Below are 18,038 nucleotides of genomic sequence, written 5' to 3'. Positions count from 1 at the left end.
TGAACACCTGCTCCATTATATTGCACTGTTGAATACCTATGTTCACGAAATAGCAAAGAATATGTAAAACACTTATTTTGATGTGTTGATACGCGTATTATGTAGAGCAGAACACACACACACACACACACACACACACACACACACACACACACAGAAATTCTTTGGCACTGTTTTGTCTGTGATATTGACATCTTTGTATACAGTGAGTGTGTGTGTGTGTGTGTGTGTGTGTATTTTTCTCTCCAATATATGGATATTTTTACCTCAAAAATGTGGTTTCTTTGTTTACTATTTCGTGACCACAAGCAGCGAACAGTGCAACTTAATGACGCAGCAATTTCGAAGATGGTAAACTACTATTAATCCAGTTCTACCTTAAAGATTTCTTTATATGGTTCTCATTTATTACTATGTACAGTTACAGTTACATAGGCCATTCCTCATATTTTTCATCTTAGGGCAACATCACTTCAAGTACGTTCATCAGAATGAGGAAAAACAGCCGACAGCTAATGCAAACGAAAATCAACGTAGTCTATACGTGAACAGCGATCTGAAGATAAACCTGTCGGTTCGAAACCGATAATGGCATTGTCTTTGTAAATAAATAAGATTACCGACAGTGGCTGGTTACTTTTTTGTTCGTTGCACGGATCATCTTACGTTTTCTACACAGCTGCCAACTCAAAATGTCAGTCTTTAACAAAACAGTATTAAATTCATTGACACTCGACACATATAGGGTGTTACCACAAGAGGATGCAAAAATATTCAAATGGCTCTGAGCTCTGTGGGACTTAACATCTGAGGTCATCAGTCTCCTATACATTGAACTACTTAAACCTAACTAAACTAAGGACATCACACACATCCATGGCCGTAGAAGCAGTGCGGTTCCGGACTGAAGCGCCTAGAACCGCTCGGCCACAACGGCCGGCTGCAAAAATGCAATAGATGATAGAGCATGCTCCGATGGACAATACGAGGTACGAAACGTGGGGTCGGAGAAGTCAGCTTTAAGAGATATGAAAGTAAACCTGTCTACCGCTTTGTCTAGCATTATCGTTTCCAGCTTATTTACAACTCACGTGCGTACAAGTTTGCAGGTACTGTGCTGTTTAGTTACATGTATTTCCTTCAAGGATACGAGGAAGACCATGGTTACTAGGAAGTCATGATGCAGGTTTTATTTACTTTACTCGTCCGTAAGAGCCGGCCGAAGTGGCGGAGTGGTTCTAGGCGCTACAGTCTGGAACCGCGCGACAGCTACGGTCGCAGATTAGAATCCTGCCTCGGGCATGGATGTGTGTGATGTCCTTATGTTGGTTAGGTTTAAGTAGTTCTAAGTTCTAGGGGACTGATGACCTCAGAAGTTAAGTCCCATAGTGCTCAGAGCCATTTGATCCATTTGTCCGCAAGGTGGCTCTGTTGTTGTTGTTGTGGTCTTTAGTCCTGAGACTGGTTTGATGCAGCTCTCAATGCTACTCTATCCTGTGCAAGCTTCTTCATCTCCCAGTACCTACTGCAGCCTACATCCTTCTGAATCTGCTTAGTGTATTCATCTCTTGGTCTCCCTCTACGATTTTTACCGTCCACGCTGCCCTCCAATCCTAAATTTGTGATCCCTTGATGCCTCAAAATGTGCCCTGCCGACCGATCGCTTCTTCTAGTCAAGTTGTGCCACAAATTTCTCTTCTCTCCAATTCTGTTCAATACCTCCTAATGTGATCTATCCATCTAATCTTCAGCGTTTTTCTGTAGCACCACATTTCGAACGCTTCTATTCTCTTCTTGTCTAAATTATTTATCGTCCACGTTTCACTTCCATACATGGCTACATTCCATACAAATACTTTCAGAAACGACTTCCTGATATTTAAATCTATCCTCGATGTTAACAATTTTTTTTCTTCAGAAACGCTTTCCTTGCCATTGCCAGTCTATATTTTATATCCTCTCTACTTCGACCATCATCAGTTATTTTGTTGATGTTCATCTTATACAAGGTGGCTCGTCTTATACAGGTAACTCTGTCGTATCGTATTTATATTGTCCCATGACAGAACGTGCTATGAGTCAACGACAGACCATTAATTACTCTGTGCTATTCAGAGTCGTACAATGCAGTACGATGGAACACTACCTGTGTAGTATTTCCTGGCAGCTGGATTGGAAGGAGAGATCCTATACCATAGCGTGCGTGGTCACGTGACCTGAATCCTCTTGATTATTTGCTATGGAGTATCTAAAGTCACTTGTGTGTGAGATTCCCGTGAATACTGAGATGGAATTAGTTTCCAGAACTATAGCTGCCTGTTTCGAAACCAGGAGTACTTGTCAGGGCACATCAGAATCTTGTTCGCCGATGTCATGCTTGCATTGAGGTTGATGGCCATCAGTTTCAGCACATTTTGTAAGATACAGTACAAATTGTATTTGCAGTTACCTAATCTCAATAAAAAAGTACACAGTAACGAGATTTTATTCCTATTATCTCCTCAAACTGGCTTCTCCGACCCCAGGTTCTTTACCTCAATTTTCCCAGTGGAGCATCCTCTATGTCCTGTTGCAGTTTTGCACACTGTTGCAGAAACAAATATTATATTTTGTAGTTGCACTAGTTATTAATTATTCCTTCAGTTATATAAATTAGTGTAGTTACACTACTGGCCAATAAATTTGCTACACCACGTGCTACAGACGCGACATTTAACCGACAGGAAGAAGATGCTGTGATATGCATATGATTAGTTTTTCAGAGCATTCACACAAGGTTGGCACCGGTGGCGACACCTACAACGTGCTGACATGAGGAAAGTTTCCAACTGATTTCTCACACACAAACAGCAGTGGACCGGCGTTGCCTGGTGAAACGTTGTTGTGATGCCTCGCGTAAGGAGGAGAAATGCGTACCATCACGTTTCCGACTTTGATAAAGGTCGGATTATAGGCTATCGCGATTGCGGTTTATCGTATTGCGACATTTCTGCTCGCGTTGGCGTGCTGGATCCCAACGGCGTCGTATCACTAGCAGTCGAGATGACAGGCATCTTATCCACATGGCTGTAACGGATTGTGCAGCCACGTCTCGATCCCTGAGTCAACAGAAGGGGACGTTTACAAGACAACGACCATCTGCACGAACAGTTCGACGACATTTGCAGCAGCATGGACTATCATCTCGGAGACCATGGATGCGGTTACCCTTGACGCTGCATCACAGACAGGAGCGCCTGTGATGGTGTACTCAACGATGAAACTGGGGGCACAAATGGCAAAACATCATTTTTCCGGATGAATCCGGGTTCTATTTACAGCATCATCATGGTCGCATCCGTGTTTGGCGACATCGTGGTGAACGCACATTGGAAGCGTGTATTCGTCATCGCCATACTGGCGTATCGCCCGGCGTGATGGTATGAGATGTCATTGGTTACACATCTCGGTCACCTCTTGTTCCGATTGATTGCACTTTGAACAGTGGACGTTACGTTTCAGATGTGTTACGACCGTGGCTCTACCCTTCATTCGATCCCTGCGAAACCCAACATATCAGCAGGATATTGCACGACCGCATGTTGCAGGACCTGTACGGGCCCTTCAGGATACAGAAGATGTTCGTCTGCTGCCCTGGCCAGCACATTCGCCCGATCTCTCACCAATTGAAAACGTCCTGTCAAAGGTGGCCGTGCAACTGGCTCGTCACAATACGCCAGTCACTACTCTTGATGAATTGTGGGATCGCGTTGAAGCTGCATAGGCACCTGTACCTGTACACGCCATCCAAGCTCTGTGACTCAATGCCCAGGCGTATCAAGGCCGTTATTACGGCCAGAGGTGGTTATTCTGGGCACTGCTTTCTGAGGATCTATTTACCCAAACTGCGTGATAATGTAATCACATGTTAGTTCTAGTATAATATATTTGTCCAATGATTACCCGTTTATCATCTGCATTTCTTCTTGGTGTAGCAATTTTAATGGCCAGTAGTATATTAAGTTGGATCGTTTCTGATGTGTTCGTGGAACGCTTGCTGAAAGCACTATGAGATATTGGAGAGCGAGGGTCCGCGGCCACTTATGCGAAACAATTACCCGCATGTGTGCCAGGCTGGGGGCCTTTCGCCTGTTGTTCCCGAGTCCATGCTCCTAGCGGCCGGCCTGACCGAGGTACGTGGGTGGGGGCGGCGACTTGAAAGGCGAGGCAGCCCGCTCGGGGAGTCGCTTATCTGTAGGAACGGCCGGTGCCTGCGGGCAAAGGCACTCGCCGGCCGGTTGAGAAACCACGTCGCACAGGCAGTCAGTTGCACGAGCGCCGAAACGGCTGGGGGTGTACGTGCTGCGAGCTCCACCCTCGCTGTCACGACTTGTCAACTTGGATCATGGTGTGCTTTCCGATGTACAGCCGACTTTACGATATTTCGTCCATCGACCGTGTTGCGAGTTTTGGTGTTATGTGTACTCGCTGCCTGGTGGTCAAAACAGAGTGACCTGTTGTGCACGATCCGGAACAAATACAACAGAACACAAGCGAACGATAGTCGCCGTGCAGGAATTCTCTCTTGCGTAAACGGTACGCCGGGCGAGTTGCATTCGTTCGTGTTCGTCTCGCATTTCCTAGTGTTCGCCCGAGTTCCGTTGGTTGTCGGCTTTCAGCAAGCCATCGAAGGAAGTTCGTATATTCATCACTTCGGCCGTAGCAGTAAAGAAAGCTTTCGTCTGTTATCTTGTATACTTCTATAGTTGAGTAGCGTGGAGGACTCTGCAGGAGACACGCTCAGTAGCTCGGTACGGGGTTTTGTTGAAGTTTCGAGAAAATACCTTCACCGAGGTGTCAAGCAGTATATTGCTCCTCCCTAGGTGTATCTCGCGAAGAGACCATGAGGATAAAATCAGAGAGATTAGAGCTCACACAGAGGCATACCGACAGTCTTTCTTTCCACGAACAATACGAGACTGGAATAGAAAGGGGAACCGATAGAGGTACTCAAGGTACCCTCCACCACACACCGTCAGGTGGCTTGCGGAGTATGGATGTAGATGTAAATGTAGATGTGAGCTATGGATTAGTCCGAAGAGAATATAATGTTGCTGACAGATGAATATAGATATCCTAAGTGCTTCTGGGATCCGAGAGTATCAGAGCACAAATGCCGAAGAGGAAGGCAATTGCCGAAGCAATCAAAAGTGTGTCTGGAGAATTGACAAACATGATAAATTCATTAGTGCTTGCATTAGCCGCAAACAGAGTGGACAAGCAGTATCTTTTGTATTTTTTATGAAAAAGAAAACAAAGTTCCCTGTAAGCAAAAAATTGCAAATATGGATCCATGATGCTGATCAAAATTAAAAACACTCGCACGATTTCATCTTTCTCGTTGCTTACATGCATGGTATGTCTAATTACACGGCTTACGTGTTTCTGCTATATTAGAGATTCTTTATGATAAATAAAAAGCGTTTACCCAGGATCACGCTCTGTGCCCTCCTATATTTGCTACACTGGGTAGCCAGAAGCAGTCTGGAAAGTTTGTAAGCCTGTTTCAGGGTAGCTTTTGCTTAAAAACGGTTCAAATGGCTCTAAGCACTATGGCGCTTAACTTCTGAGGTCATCAGTCCCATAGACCTAGAACTACTTAAACCTAACTGACCTAAGGACATCACACACATCCATGTCCGAGGCAGGATTCGAGCCTGCGACCGTAGCAGCCGTGTGGTTCCGGACTGAAGCGCCCAGAACCGCTCGGCAACAGCAGCCGGCTTAGCTTTTGCTGGTGAAATAATTGTTAAGGGAAAATATTCGATACACTGCGTGGTTCCCAAGCTAATTAGCAATGACGTTAGTCAATCAGGCCGTTGCACGCCATATATAATTAGTGTCAGTTCTTCTCATAGGGTAGGTGATAGCGGATGGGGCTCGGGTTCGATCCTTACTACCGTCCCATTTACAATTTTTGTATTGCTCTGTTGCACACGCTTGGCGTAACCGTCCTGGTGCGCGGCTTGAATTTGCGCTCGCAATGGCCTTATTGCCTAACTTTGTAACTAATTGACGCCGAAACGTCGCAATGCATCGAAACTTTTCCCTTAAAAATAATTTTCAGGATAATCTACCTTTCTGCATTCTTTCAAACTTTTCGGACTGTTTCTGCCCATTCAGTATAGCAGGAAAACGGGGCAGCCACGCGGGGTAGCCGCACGGTCTTGGGCGCGTTGCCACGATTCGTGCGACTACCCCCGTCGGAGGTTCGAGTTCTCTCTCGGGCATGTGTGTGTGTGTGTGTGTGTGTGTGTGTGTGTGTGTGTGTGTGTGCGTGTGTGTTGTGTTTAGCGTAAGTTAATTTAAGATAGATTAAGTAGTGTGTAAGATTAGGGACCGATGACCTCAGCAGTTTGGTCCCGTAAGACCTTACCACAAATTTCCAAATATAACAGGGCAGATTTATTTCTGAACAATTATTGCTCAGCGCAACGTACCATGCAGCATCTTTGCAAGCTTTTCCGGCAGTTACTGACTACCCTGTATAGAGTGTGTAACAAAAATGTAAGGTAAAAGTTGCACCCCACTTTCTCACACGTATGCGAAGAAATTATGTTCATTATATGTACATAGGTATGGAAACGCGCTGTTTCCGTGTTACAACTCATTTTCTTCAAGTCATTAATCATGGGAAATACAAAGGAACAGAACGATTTTTACATGTCCCTGTTGGCATGCAACTTACGTCATTTATTCTTTACAGGTAACATTAAAGCCATGTAACGAGTATCTACAGGCCAAGTGGCCGGCAATTGAAGAAGGGTCATGATGACCTCTCCATTGGCAAAAGAATTCGGAATAGTCCCCCATTCAGATCTCAAGGAGGGGACTGCCAAGGGGGAATTAGAATTATATTAATACCTTCAGCTGTTGACAGCCGTTGATACATATCAACGGGAACAGGTAAAAATGTGTGCACCGATCGGGATTCGACCCAGGGATCTCCTGCTTACGTTGCAGGCGCTCTATCCATCTAATCCGCCGAGGGCACAGAGGATAGTGCGACTGCAGGGGACCTCGCGCACGCCTCCCGCGGGACCCACATTCTCCCCTTGTATGTCCACACACTACATTCGTAGTGTCCCACCCCAACACACTCATTACTCGTGGAAGACATTCTTACCAAGTCCCATAAGAGTTCGGGGAATATGTTTGTATCCGCACAGAAGAAGAAGGTCATGGCAGGTGTTGCCAGAACTATATGCTTATATGAATATTGTGTCTGCTCTTTCGTCCGAAAGAACAGACACCATATCCATACGCCAAGGGGGAGGTTACCATGAGAAAAAGATTCAATAATCAACGAAAGGGTAACGTTCTACCAGTCGGAGCTTGGAATGTCAGAAGCTTGAACGTGGTAGAGAAACTAGAAAAAAAGGAAATCCAAAGGCTCAATCTAGATATAGTAGGGGCGATTGAAGTGAAGCAGAAAGAAGACAAGGATTTCTGGTCAGATGACTGAGGGGTAATAGCAACAGCAACAGAAAACGGTATAACAGGTGTAGGATTCATTATGAAGAAGAAGGTAACCAGAGAAGGTGTTTCTGTGAACAGTTCAGTGACAGGGTCGTTCTTATCAGAATCGACAGCAAACCAACACCGACAACGATAGTTCAGATATTCAACCGACGTCGCTAGCTGAAGATATAAAGAGTATAAGGATATTGAAAGGGTAATACAGCATGTAAGGTGGGACGAAAATCTAATAGTCATGGGGGACTGGAATGCAGTTGTCGGGGAAGGAGTAGAACAAAAGGTTACAGGAGAATATATGTTTGGGACATGGAATGAGAGACGAGAAAGACTAATAGAATTCTGTACACGTTTCATCTCGTAACAGCGAATACCCTGTTCAAGAATCACAAGAGGAGGAGGTATACTTGGAAATGGGAAGATTTCAGTTAGATTACATCAAGGTCAGACAGAGATTCTGAAATCAGATACTGGATTGTAAGGCGTACCCAGGAGCAGATATAGACTCAGATCACAATATAGTAGTGACGAAGAGTAGGCTGAAGTTCAAGACATTAGTCAGGAAGAATCAATACGCAAAGCAGTGGGATACGGAGGTACTGTGGAATTGCGAGATCCAGTTGAAGTTCTCTAAGGCTATAGATACAGCAATAAGGAATAGCTCAGTAGGGAGTACAGTTGATGTGGGATGGACATCTCTGAAAAGGGGCATCCCAGAAGTTGGGAAGAAAAACAAAGGTACAAAGAAGGTAACTGCGAAGAAACCATGGGTAACAGAAGAAATACTTCAATTGACCGATGAAAGGAGGAAGTACAAAAATGTTTCGGGAAACTCAGGGATACAGTAATAAAAATCCCTGACGAATGAAATAAATAGGATGTGCAGAGAAGCTAAGACGAAATGGCTGCAGGAAAAATGTGAAGACATCGACAAAGAAATCATTGTCAGAAGGAGAGACCTAGTATAGAGGAAAGACAGAACAATCTTCGGTAACATTAAAAGTAAGGGTGGTCACATTAAGAGTGCAGCAGGAGGTCCACAGTTAAATGCAGAGGAGAGAGTGAATAGGTGGAAAGAATACATTGAAAGCCTCTATGAGGGGGAAGATTAGTCTGATGTGATAGAAGAAGAAACGGGAGTAGATTTAGAAGAAATGGGGGATCCAGTGTTACAGCTTTGGAGGTCTTAAGGTCAATTAAGGCAGAAGAGATAGATAACAATCTTACAGAATTTCTAATAGAATAGATGGGGGAAGTGACAACAAAACGACTACTCACGTTGGTGTGTAGAATGTATGAGTCTGGCAACATATCATATAACTTACGGAAAAGCGTCATCCACACATTTCCGAAGACGGAAAGAGCTGACAAGTGCGAGGATTCTCGCAAATCAGCTTAACAGTTCATGCTTCAAAGTTACTTACTAGAATAACATAGTGAAGAATAGAAAAGAAAATTGAGGATACGCCAGATGACGATCAACTTGGCTTTAGGAAAGGTAAAGGCAGGAGTGAGGCAATTCTGACGTTGCAGTTAATAATGGAAGCAAGACTAAAGAAAAATCAAGACACGTTCATAAGGTTTGTCGACCTGAAAAAGCTTTCGACAATGTAAAATGGTGCTAGATGTTCGAAATTCTGAAAAAAATTAGGGGTAAACTATAGGGAGTGACGGGTCATATATATGTACAACAACCAAGAGGGAGTAATAAGACTGGACGACCAATATTGCTCGTATTAGAAAGGGTGTAAGACAAATATGTAGTCTTTCTCCCCTACTGTTCAAAGAGCGCATCGAGATAGCAATGATGGAAATAGAAAAAGAGTTCAGGAGTGGAATTAAAATTAAAAGTGAAATGATATCAATGATACGATTCGCTGATGACATTGCTGTCCTGAGTGGAAGTCAAGAAGAACTACATGATCTGCCGAACGGAATGAACAGGTTAATCAGTGAACAGTATGGCTTGAGAATAAAAGGAAGAAAGACGAGGGTAATGAGAAGTACTAGAAATGAGAACAGCGAGAAATTTAACATCAGGATTAATGGTCGCGAAGTAGATGTAGTTAATGAATTGTGCTATCTAGGCAGTAAAATAACCAATGACGGACGGAGCAAGGAGGACATCAAAAGCAGACTAGCAATAGCATAAAGGGACTTCCTGGCCAAGAGAAGTCTACTAATATCAAATTGTGAGCGTGGGGTTGATATCCTATTCTGTTATTCTGCGCAACGGATTAATGTGAGATGTACCCTTTACCCTGTGGCTCTTGCAAGATGCAATTTCCACCCCCACACTACTACAGAAGTCAGACAGACGCTCCTAACGTTCTAAAGAGAAATGCCTGAAAAGCTTTCAGCAACAAATATCTTCTGGAGTCGTCCGCTGTATGAAAATGACACAAAAATTCACAAAATTTCTTACGTAACTAGTGGGATACATGGGTACTGGAGTAGTGCTAGTTAGTGTAAGAAAAACATGAAACTAACGAAAATTATTATTTATTTTGCAAACATTCTGAGAAATCACAATGGCACTTTTAGTTATGAATTGAACAAGTTACATCCTGGTTATTTTCGGAACGGGAAGTTACCTCTCAAGGATAGGATTCGATAATGAAATTTGCTGGCCAGTGTGGCCGTGCAGTTCTAGGCGCTTCAGTTTGGAACCGCGTGACCACTACGGTCGCCGGTTCGAATCCTGTGTTGGGCATGGATGTGTGTGATGTCCTTAGGTTAGTTACGTTTAAGTAGTTCTAAGTTCTAGGGGACTGATGACCTCAGATGTTGAGTCCCATAGTGCTCAGAGCCATTTTTGATAATGAAATTTATATACAAAGTTCAAGATTGTTATTGACTTGGTAGAATGGCTGAGAGGCGCACCTACTCAACTTGAATAATTATCCTTTAGAATGTTGCTAGGTACGGTCGAGGCTGTCGAGTGTGAAATGCAGTGAAGTGCACTGTTGTGGAGGAAATATGGGGCTCGCAATAGCTGTAGCGCACAATACCGTAAGCTGCGATGACTACTGTTTGCGCCGCTCGCTGCTGACAAATAAGATAACTCTCGTTCTATCTTGATTGACCTTCACCAATCAAACTCTCCCTACATCTTGATGAAGTCAAGGATTCCTATTCACCCCTAGTCTAACTATTGGCGTGGTACACCAGTCAGATAACCAGTCCACCGCGATGCCACTCAAAAATTAGCTTGCAGGTGTTGAACTATAACTCTGTCCATTCACACTGCACAATAAGTGTGGTGGCCAACACAGTGAACAACGCTTAATTGGAAGGACCCTATAATATAGAGTTGCACTCCGATTCGCTCTCGACAGAGGTGCTCTCCCAGTGAAGTACTGGGGGGAGACTTGTTCCTCGCTCCAAGAGCGACAACAGAACGGCCCCTCTCCATGCCAGACGTGAAGGGGTATATCTTTTGGTCTCTTCCATTACTCCTTCAGCTCAAGGCATCAGAAATATCGTCTGCCAATCAGCATTGCTCTTCTAAAATGGGAGAATGACGTTTCGTTTAAGACGACCAACCTGGAAATCTATAGTATTGGCGTTTGGCGTTTGCTGTCTCCCTGTGAAAATCTCTGAAACTGTGTGCTATGTGTAAAGAACGCGTAGGTTGGACGCTCCCACACAATGTAGCGGAATTTGCTTTTAAGCCGAACACGGGGTCGTTCCCCCTTTCACTCGGGCACGCGCTGTCTGCTCCATGGGCGGCTGAGGTTATCTCGTCCTCTGAAGGGACCGGCGGCCCGGTGTGTGGTCTGCCTCTCTCGAACTAAAAGCTCCTGTGATCGTCGTGTCTGAAATGTATGTGTGTACGCCAGCCTCGAGTATTTCAACCCCGGTGCACACTTGTTATTTGCATATCGTTTACATGAACTCATACAACATTGACTTTATCTTATCGAGTTCAGGTTCGAATGAAGCATCTTGATGTGCGGAATATGATTGTGAGGGCGGAATATGTAAGCAATGAAGGTCAGGAGACCACAACGTCTTACAGAATATCGGCCTCAATTTCAGAAAGAAATTTCTGCGAATGTACATGTAGAGTACAGCATTGTGTGGTAGTGAAACACGGACTGTGGGAATAGCGGAACAGAAGAGAATCGAAGCATTTGAGATGTGGTGCTACAGACCATTGTTGAAAATTAGGTAGGCTGATAAGGTAAGGAATGAGGAGGTTCTACGCAGAATCGGAGAGGTAAGGGATATATGGAAAACACTGATAAGGAGAAGGGACAGGATGATAGAACATCTGCTAACACATGAGGGAATGACTTCCATGGTACAAGAGAGAGCTGTAGGGGGCAAAAACCGTAGAGGAAGACAGATATGGGAATACGTCCATCAAGTAATTGAGGACGTAGGTTGCAAGTGGTACTCTGAGATGAAGAGATTGGCACAGGAGAGGAATTCGTGGCGTGCCGCACCAAACCAGTCAGAAGGTTGACGACCAAAAAAAAGAAAGTAGGTTACGGAAGCATTTAAAAATTTAAATTCCATCAGTTGTTGATTATGTGAAATCCAGCGACTCAAACGTTTGTTAGCCCTGGATGTCGTCAGACAAGCAGTCTGAAACAGGAAACATGCGACCGTTTCGTCCTCTTATCAGTACAAATAATGAAAATAGAATTCGGGATAGACGTTTATTGTGTCAAAGAGCTTCTTGCCCGATGCAGATCTGATTTTTACATGTTGCAATGACCAAAAATTGATGGCTGAGTCAAAGTCTAGTGCCGGTAATCGTCAGCTTTATCATGCTGCGAACGCTACGGGCCGCTACGGAATCTTGCGACTTTACTGAACAGGAGTCTGGAAGTTCGCCTCTCCCTCGCTACAGCAACCTCGTCGGTCCATAGTACCGCCGTCTTTGCCACCCCTTTAGCCGAGTAATCGCGAAGTAACGCGCCGGGGAGACCAATACATAGGGCTCCACTCCCCCGTCTGGGAGACAGGTGCTGAGTCGAGGTGCTTGTATCTGTGGCGGGAATCTACGCTCCATATCCCGAAGCCCTGGCTCGCTCGCTGGCAGCTCATATTCCCTTGATGGTTATTACAGCCGTCGTGTTCGCTATCTTTCCAAGGCAGCCAAATTAGAATCGACGGCGCTCCGCGAAGTTGGTTGCTTGTCCTACTTTCAAATTAGAGCGCATAACGAAGGGTGTCTTAGATTGCGAACTCACTTCCAAGGCACACCGGAAACCTACTACACCACTGGCCATTAAAAAAGAAGAAATGCAGATGATAGACGGGTATTCATTAGACAAATGTATTATACTAGGACTGACATGTCATTACATTTTCACGCAATTTGAGTGCATAGATCCTGAGAAATCAGTACCCAGAACAACCACTTCTGGCCGTAATAACGGCCTTGACACGCCTGGAAATTGAGTCAAACAGAGCTTGGATGGCGTGTACAAGTACAGCTGCCCATGCAGCTTCAACACGATACCACAGTTCATCAAGAGTAGTGACTGGCGTATTGTGACGAGCCAGTTGCTCGGCCACCATTGACCAGACGTTTTCAATTGGTGAAAGATCTGGAGAATGTGCTGGCCCGGGCAGCAGTCGAACATATTCCGTATATTGAAAGGCCCGTACAGGTCCTGCAACATGCGGTCGTGCATTATCCTGCTGAAATGTAGGGTTCCGCAGGGATCGAATGAAGGGTAGAGCCACGGGTCGTAACGCATCTGAAATGTAACGTCCACTGTTCAAAGTGCCGTCAATGCGAACAAGAGGTGACCGAGACGTGTAACCAATGGCACCCCATACCATCACGCCGGGTAATACGCCAGTATGGCGAGGACGAATACACCCTTGCAATGTGCGTTCACCACGACGTCGCCACACACGGATGCGACCATGATGATGCTGTAAACAGAACCTGGATTCATCCGAAAAAATGACGTTTTGCCATTTGTGCACCCAGGTTAGTCCTTGAGTACACCACCGCAGGCGCTCCTGTCTGTGGTGCAGCGTCAAAGGTAACCGCAGCCATGGTCTCCGATCTGATAGTCCATGCTGCTGGAAACGTCGTCGAACTGTTCGTGCAGATGGTTGTCGTCTTGCAAACGTCCCCATATGTTGACTAAGGTATCGAGACGTGGTTGCACGATCCGTTACAGCCATGTGGATAAGATGCCTGTCATCTCGACTGCTGGTCATACGAGGCCGTTGGAATCCAGCACGGCGTTCCGTATTACCCTCCTGAACCCACCGATTCCGTATTCTGCTATCAGTCGCTGGATCTCGACCAACGCAAGCAGCAATGTCGCGATACGATAAACCGCAATCGCGATAGGCTACAATCCGACCTTTATCAAAGTCGGAAACGTGATGGTACTCATTTCTCCTCCTTACACGAGGCATCACAACAACGTTTCACCTGGCAAAGCCGGTCAACTGTTGTTTGTGTATGAGAAATCGGTTGGAAACTTTCCTAATATCAGCACGTTGTAGGTGTTTCCACCGGCGCCAACCTTGTGTGAATGCTCTGAAAAGCTAATCATTTGCATATCACAGTATCTTATTCCTGTCCGTGAAATTTCGCGTCCGCAGCACGTCATCTTCGTGGTGTAGCAATTTTAAAGGCCAGTAGTGTAGACCACGAGGATAAAATACGTAGCATGTTTTCATCTCAATGACTAATCAATGAATTATAATGCGAAGTGATACGACAAGTACAGGGACAGAACGAAAGTATGGGAACATCATAAGCGCAGCACATTACCATGCCTAATATGGTATAAGAATACCGTTGCATTCAAAACGGCATCTCGGCATCTCGGAATGTGTAAATACAGGTCCCGTGTGCTTTTCCAGGCAATCTCAAACTTACTCTTTAAAAAACAGCAGCATGTGAAGGCTACGCTGTACGGTTGGATAGCGATCACGAAACGTTCTCTGCGAAGTAAATCACAAAGGCACAGTAACATTGAGATCTAGCGAGTGTGGTGAACAGGGTGAAACGTCCCCTTAGAAAAATTCATGAATTACTGTGCTGGTTGATTTTCAAACAGCTGAGCAAAACTGAACGTACTCAGATATTTCTCTCTTTACTTGTTCTGATCATCAATAAACTGACACACAATATTTTTAGCGCAACGCAATCTGACTTTCAATAATCCCTACAAAAGAATGGCCCTGACTGACAATAACCTATACGTTTCATGAACCACTTACCTCACAAAAATCTTTGTTATTCGAACTACTGCGATTCAGCGAGCTCCAATACTGCGAACTAAATAAAAGGTTCTAACTACTGAAGGCACCAACTACTGATAGGCATAGTTAGCAAATGAAAGATTTTGATAGAGAACAAACAATGTATTTACCTTAATAATGTTCAAAAATCATCAAATACAGGGTGAGTCACCTAACGTTACCGCTGGATATATTTCGTAAACCACATCAAATACTGACGAACCGATTCCACAGACCGAACGTGAGGAGAGGGGCTAGTGTAATTGTTTAATACAAACCATACAAAAATGCACGGAAGTATGTTTTTTAACACAAACCTACGTTTTTTTAAATGGAACCCCTTTAGTTTTGTTAGCACATCTGAACATATAAACAAATACGTAATCAGTGCCGTTTGTTGCATTGTAAAATGTTAATTGCATCCGGAGATATTGTAACTTAAAGTTGACGCAGAGCGGGGTTTAGTTCATCACAGGCTACGATAGTACATAGTGAGCAGATTATTGACTATAGCGTGACTAGTTCTTTACATCAGTCTGCAAGAGGACTATTACTGATGAGCTTGTACCACAAACCATGGGCTCTATTCAAGTTAAATAAACCTTCCAGTTTGTGTAAATGAAGAACCGTATAAATGGGTCAAATGGCTCTGAGCACTATGGGACTTAACGTCTGAGCTCATCAGTCCCCTAGAACTTAGAACTACTTAAACCTAACTAACCTAACGACATCATATACATCCATGCCCGAGGCAGGATTCGAACCTGCGACCTTAGCGTTCGCGCGGTGCCAGACTGTAGCGCCTAGAACCGTTCGGCCACTCCGGCCGGCAACCGTATTAATCCTCGTCTGCATTTGTGAAGGAGGATAGTGAAAAGCAACATCCTCTCTGTTGCTTCCTTGTGGTACAAGACTCTACCCTTACCAGTATATACTTTCCATAATAAAGACAACAAAAGTTTTGTAAAAAAAATTTGCCATTATAATCCTAAATGTTCACTGAAAACGTGTTTTGTCCACTTTACTAATTTTTTCTTGGTTCTTTTCTCCGTATTCCATCCGTCATTTTTAATTTTTGAATTTCAGTATAAAAATTGTTGTCACAAGGATAAGAAACAATACTATACCTACTCCTGGTCACACTGGAGCAGAATATTGGGATTTTGATCAGATTTTAAAGATTTACGCTCACGGTGTGTTGCATCAGTCGCCGTGGAGTCTTTTCTTGGTTACCGAGATCACCGAATCTTTCTCCATCGCCGGCCGGGGTGGCCGAGCGGTTCTAGGCGCTACAGTCTGGAACCGCGTGACCGCTATGGTCGCAGATTCGAATCCTGCCTCGGGCATGGATGTGTGTGATGTTCTTAGGTTAGTTAGCTTTAAAAAGTTCTATGTTCTAGGGGACTGAGGACCTCAGAAGTTAAGTCCCATAGTGCTCAGAGCCATTTGAATCATTTGAATCTCACTCCATCAGATCAATATCTCTGAAACTGGCCTAAAAGTGGATTGTTTTTTGAGGTCAGCAGTCTTCTGACTGGTTTGATGCGGCCCGTCACGAATTCCTCTCCTGTGCTAACCTCTTCATCTCAGAGTAGCACTTCCAACCTACGTCCTCAGTCGTTGGTAAGATGTATTCCAATCGCTGTCTTTCTCTACAGTTTTTGCCCTCTATAGCACCCTCTAGGACCATGTAAGTCATTCCATCGTGTCTTAACAGGTGTCCTATCATCCTGTCCCTTCTCCATATCAGTGTTTTCCACATATTCCTTTCCTCTCCGATTCTGCACAGAACATCCTCACTCGTTAACTTATCAGTCATCAAAATTTTCAACTTTCGTCTGAAGCACCACATTTCAGATGCTTCGATTCTCTTCTGTTCCAGTTTTCCCACAGACCATGTTTCACTGCTATACAACGCTGTACTCTAGATGTACATTCCTAGAAATTTCTTCCTCAAATTAAGGCCGATATTTGATATTAGTAGACTTCTCTTGGCCAGGAATGCCTTTTTTGCCGTAGCTAGTCTGCTTTTGATGTCCTCCTTGCTCCGTCCATCATTGGTTTTTATACGGCCTTGATAGCAGAATTCGTTAACTTGCTACTTCGTGACCATCAATCCTGATGTTAAGTTCTATTACTTCTCGTTATCTTCGTATTTCTTCGATTTACTCTCAATCCATACTCTGTACTAATTAGATTGTCCATTCCGTTCAGCAGATCATGGAATTCTTCTTCACTTTCATTCAGGATATCAATGTCATCAGCGAATCCTTTCACCTTGAATTTTGATTCCATTTCTGAATCTTTCTTTTATTTTCATTAGTGATTCCTCGATGTACATATTGAACAGTACAGACAAGAGCCTACATCTTTGCCTTACACCCCTTATAGTACGACCACTTCGTTCTTGGTCGTCCACACTTATTATTCCCTCTTGTCTGTTGTACATATGGTATATGACCCGTCTCTCCCTATAGTTTACCCCTAATTTTTTCAGAATTTCGAACATATTGCACCACTTTACGTTGTCGAAAGCTATTTCCAGGTCTTGATTTTTCTTTAATCTTGGTTCCATTATTATCTGCAACGGCAGAATTGCCTCTCTCCTGCCCTTACCTTTCCTGAAGCCAAGTTGATCGTCATCTAGCGCATCCTCAATTTTCTTTTCTGTTCTTCTGCATATTATTCTTGTAAGTAACTTAGAAGCATGAGCTGTTAAGCTGATTTGCAATAATTCTCGCACTTGTCAGCTCCTTCTGTCTTCGGAAACGTGTGGATGATGCTTTCCCGAACCTCAGGTGATATATCGCCATATTCATACTTTCTGCACACCAACGAGAATAATCGTTTTATCTATCTCTTCTACCTTATTTGCCTTAATCCTCCAAAGCTCTTTTAAATTCTGATTCTAATACTGTATCACCTAAATCGACCCATGTTTCTTCTTCTATCACAACAGACAAATCTTCCCCCTCACAGAGGCTTTCAATGTATTCTTTTCACCTATCCGTTCTCTCCTCTGTATTCAACAGTGGGATTCCCGTTGTAAACTTAATGTTACCACCCTTGCTTTTAAAGTCACCGAAGGTTGTTTTGACTTTCCTGTATGCTGTCCTTCCGACAATAATTTCTTTTTCAATGTCTTCACATTTTTCATGCAGCCATTTGGTCTTAACTTCCCTGCACTTCCTATTTATTTCGTTTGTATTTCTATATTCCTCTGGTCTATATTCCTGAGTTTCCCGGAACATTTTTGTACTTTCTCTTTTTATCAATCAACTGAAGTATTTCTT

Source organism: Schistocerca piceifrons, chromosome 9 (genome assembly GCF_021461385.2).
Source record: "Schistocerca piceifrons isolate TAMUIC-IGC-003096 chromosome 9, iqSchPice1.1, whole genome shotgun sequence".
Lineage (NCBI taxonomy): Eukaryota > Metazoa > Arthropoda > Insecta > Orthoptera > Acrididae > Schistocerca > Schistocerca piceifrons.
This window is presented reverse-complemented; position numbering follows the sequence as displayed.